Raw genomic sequence first — 5,020 nt, 5'->3', positions numbered from 1 at the left:
CACTACCTGAAAGGGTCAGATGCAATAATACCAGGAAAAGTAGATAGATCACCTAAAAAGTATAACTTAAGTGATCAGGAAATGGTTTAAGCTCGAGAGAAGGAGCTTCCTCAACAGATGGCTTGAGGCACTTTGGAGCTTTGTTCAACTCCTTAAATCCAAGAGATTCAAAAGGCATATCCAGCCTTCGCTTCCAAGGAGAAGCATTCAAATACTGCAACTGTTCATCACCTTCATCATCTTCACTATCGGAATTCCCCAACAAGGCCTTCTCTAGGGCATCAGACCTTGGCATTTGATCAAGTTATGAAGTAACCACATAATCGACCAACTCAACTTTTAAGCACTCCTCATTATCAGTAGAGACTTTCATGATATTGAAAATATTGAACGTCACATCCTGATCCAACACTCGCATAGTGAGCTCACCCTTCTGTACATTTACAAGGTTCGGCCAGTGGCCAAGAAAGGTCTTCCCAAGATTATGGGAATCTTCTTATCCTCCTTGAAATCAAAAATTACAAAATCAGCAGGAAAGATGAGTTTGTCCACCTTGACCAATACATCATCCACGAAGTAGGCTTTGGATTAGGTAAGTCCAACTTCTTGAAGATTGACAAGGGCATCAGATTGATGCTAGCTCCCAAGTCACATAAGTATTTGTCAAATCATACTTTTCCAATGGTACAAGGAATAGTGAAGCTTTCAGGATCTTTAAGCTTCGGAGGCAACTTCTGTTGCAGCACAACACTGTATTCCTTCGTAAGAGCAACCGTCTCTAAGTCATCCAGCTTCACTTTCCGAGAGAGAATACCTTGCATAAACTTCGCATAACTAGGCATCTGTTCAAGAGCTTCAGTGAAAGGTATGTTGATATGAAGTTTCTTGAACACCTCTAGAAACTTCAAACTGCTTATCCAACTTTTTCTTCTACAGCCACTTAGGAAAAGGAGGTGGAGGATAGATCTGTTTCTCCCATGTATTACCCTCAGGAGGAATGTGTTTCCATAATAGTCTTCCTTGGTTCCACTTCTGCTTCCTTCTGCACTTCTTCTTCATCTCAGCTTCTTCTTTCGAAACTTGAGATTTTCAGGATTTGTAACCTTCCCGAACCTCAATGTGATTGCCTTGACCCTGCTCTTTAGCTTCCTTCTTGCCTGGCACTTTAGTGTCACTAAGGAGTGTACCAGGTTGACGATTCATCAAGGCATTAGCAATCTGACCAATTTGATTCTCCAAGGTCTTGATAGAAACTGTTTGGCTCTTGTACATGAGCCTCAACTTCTCCAATTCCAATTTTTCATTAGATTGTTGTAGTGGAGTTGTTATCTTGGTGCATATTGTAGTTTCTGAAAACCAGGAGGGTTGTATTGTTTTGCTGTATACGGCTGATAAGGGCTATTTTACCGCATTCTGAGTATTGCGCTCCAGTTGAAGTTAGGATGATTGTGGTTGTTGGGATGATAGGTGGATGGAACTAGCTGTTGCGATCCTCTGAAAGTTGCTCACAAACTGAGTTGATCACTAAAAATAGCACACTGCTCTGTTTTCATGAGCACCAGCACAAGCTCACAAACACTAGTGATTTAATTCAACTCCATAATTAGCCAAAGAATCCACCTTCATCGTAAAAGCCTTAAGTTGAGCAGCGGATAGTAGTAGCGGCATCCACCTCCAGAATTCCTACTACCTTGCCTTGAGGTAGTCTCTGAGTTGGATCTGGTATTCCTTGGCAACCATCAGCTCAATTAATTCATAAGCTTTATCATAGCTTTTAATCCCATAAGGCTCCCCTTGATGCTGCAACAAGCATGGGTCTAGAAGTAGCACCCAATCCATTATAAAAGAAGTTAATGATCATCCAGTCAGCATCCCATGGTGAGGACACTTTCTAAGCATCTCTTTGTAGCAATCTCAAGCCTCACATAAAGATTCTCCAAATTGCTGAGCAAATTGAGTAAGTGTGTTTCTGATTGCAGCAGTCTTCGCCATAGGAAAGAATTTAGTTAGGAACTTTTGAGAAAGATCCTCCCATTTGGTGATAGACCCTGGTGGTAGAGAATGTAACCATCACTTAGCTTTATCCCGCAAAGAGTAATGGGAAAAGCTTCAACTAAATAAGCATCTTCAGAAACTCCATTGAACCTGAAAATGTAGCAGATCTCGATGAAATCTCTGATGTGCATTGTTGGGTCTTCCTGCCGGAGAACCCCAAACTGAACTGAGTTTATGTATCATTAGAATTGTACACGACGTGATCTCATAGGTGTTTGTCGCGATGGCTGGGTCGGACAATGCTAGACTGAATATCATTAATCTTCGGCTGAGAGTAATCCATCAAAGCCTTCGTTTTTGCTTTCTGGTTCTTCCCATTGCAATAAGAGATTCTTCTTTAACTTTCTCCTCGACAAGAATTTCTTCAAAAACTTCCTTAGCTACTACAAACTTCTTCCTCAGCTCGATCCAGTGTATCACAAGTAATATAGAATCAATTCTAGTTCGTTCCCACAGAGACCGGTTTAGGTTAATTTCAATCAATGCACTTATGGAACAATGTATGGTTATTATTCAATGCTAAGACGAATAACAAATTGAGATCGTTATAACTAAGATTATTAACTAACATACAATTAACTATGAGAATTAAAAGGTTGATTTAATTATATAACACAAACATGGGATTCTAACTTCATTACTACTTCAATCAATAGCCTTTTTGTTCTTAATCTTAGCATGCAATGGTGATGACACTGATCAGATAACACGAAACTAGTAAATTGCCACTTTCGTTATACGAATACCCTACTACCAGAACATCCATAAAAGAGATAGAAGCTGAATAGACACCAATTATATTGAGACCCTATATGGTCTATAGAATTTGACAACATAACGGTTTAATGTGCAAGTTATCTATCATGATTACATAGGACAAGTAAGATGGTTAAAATTACCTACGAAACATGCATATTAATTACATGAACCTATGCTAGCATGGCTAGTTATAAACCTCTAAATTCATTGTCGCTTTATTAGAGATTAACACTTTATCTTATAAGTTCTCGACGCTCATAAGACGAATAAGCACAACCAATACTAAGATAACATAAAATCACCACATACTAAGGTATCCAAACATATTAACTAAAGAAATCCATAAGTAAATCCGCTAGAACCTCATAATAATGATTAGCCCATAACCGAACTCATCATCACCGTGGGTTCCGATGAAAGCATGGTATAATAAACTAAGTCTTTATAAATACGAATAATAAAAACCAAGTACGTGAAACAAGAGTATAGGTTCAACAAATAAGAAAACTAGCATCCAAGATTACAACTTAAAATAAAGAATCACAAGAATAAACTAGATCCTCTTCGTCTTGGTTGAATTATACTATACGGTCTTCTTATATCTTCTCCTTAAGCTCTGGTATGTCTTGTTATGAAAAACGACCTTAAGTTATCATTATATAGCAGCCCTGATCAACAGATAAGTCCAGAAATTAAAATTATAGTAGAAACAGGATTCTTGAAACCCAACCTGGCGTGGCCACGCGCTTTACCAGCGTGGGCGAGCTAGCATTCTGTTCACCCAGCGCAGCCACGCGCTACTACAGCGCAGGTGCGCTGACCTTCTGGAAAAAACTCTGACATCTGCTTTTTTTGCTGGTTTGAGATGGCGATCTACGAGCTTACTTCCTGGACACTTCCCTAGCACCAATTTAGCACCAAACAATGCTAAATCTCCCTGATCCCTGTTATATGCCTGAAATGCAAAAACACTACAAAACACATCAAAAATACAAATAACTTGAGTACAAAAACATCAATTCAAGCCTTTATAGAGCATTCTAAGTGGACATAAATGCACTTAACAGGGGGTGAATGTGTTTTTTGTATTTTTTCTGCCTTTCTTGAATTGTTTTATGGTGGTGAACAAAGTAAATTAAACCTTGTAGTGAAATGTGTTAAAACTGAAAATTAAACAAGTAACATTAAAGAACATAGATCTTTCAAAACTCACTTGATTTAACATTAAAATTAAGAATGTTTTGCCTACAAAATTTCTAGGCTCTTTGTTGATAAAGAGCTTAGCTTCTTCCTTGAGAGAATACAAGATTTTTCTTATCTAAATTGTTACAACTGACAAAGCATCTAGTGTTACTTTATAGTTCATTAAACACTGGTTATTACACAGCATGCAACAACATGTACTAAACCCTATTTTAAGATAATCAAATCTTTCTATTTTTGGCTTAGTGGTATCTTGCTAAACTTGAATCGATGTTTGTCCTCAAGCATAAATAGACTCAAAGAACAAGAACTAAAAATGCATGAATGCAAGATACATGAATGCAAATGATCCCAATAAAATAACTTAACCAACCGAAAGTAACACCTCAAACAAATGTAGTTATTCCTACAAGTTCAATCAAATCTCACAAATCAACTCACAAACCAAAAGTGTGCATGTGTGCAATTGCTTAACAGAAGTACTAACGCAACTAGATCAATAATCATGACTCACTATTCATCAAGACAATACAAGGTTATAAATAGAATAAAACGCTAAACTCAAATGACTTATACACTTCAATTTTTATTTATTGAAGTTATACATGGATCCATTGCTAACACATAACAAACATAAATAAGCATTAATTTGATCGTGGTAATGAGTGAAGTCCATAAAAACTTATACAATAATGCCCATTTAGTGAGCGTTAGGTTTAGCGGATCCCAGACTATGAAAGGCTTAGGTCACTAGGCACAAAGTCCCCTAAGAACTTAATAACTCGAGTATTAAAGAGCCCACTCGTGATCAATTATAAATAACACATTTTTCTTTTCTTTTTTTCTTTTCTCTTTTTTTTCTTTTTCTTTTTTTTCACATGATTTTTGATGAGTGCATTTCGCTCCATCTCGCTCAACCCTAGACTACTCATATAAAATGAGCCGGCTACTAGCCATTTGACACCTAGCCACAACTAATATTAAAATCCTATATTTTTCTCCA

At 37.3% G+C, this 5,020-nt stretch overlaps 1 non-coding gene across 1 annotated transcript; it reads left to right on the top strand.

Annotated features, from left to right (window-relative positions):
- Positions 1–1,870: 1,870 nt before the first annotated feature.
- Positions 1,871–1,977, top strand: LOC141715443 (small nucleolar RNA R71). Its single transcript, XR_012572207.1, has one exon. It is a non-coding gene; the product is annotated as a small nucleolar RNA R71 (small nucleolar RNA).
- The last annotated feature ends 3,043 nt before the right edge of the window (positions 1,978–5,020 follow it).

The sequence above is a fragment of the Apium graveolens genome, chromosome 3 (genome assembly GCF_009905375.1).
Source record: "Apium graveolens cultivar Ventura chromosome 3, ASM990537v1, whole genome shotgun sequence".
In the NCBI taxonomy this organism is placed as follows: Eukaryota; Viridiplantae; Streptophyta; class Magnoliopsida; order Apiales; family Apiaceae; genus Apium; species Apium graveolens.
This window is presented reverse-complemented; position numbering and strand designations above follow the sequence as displayed.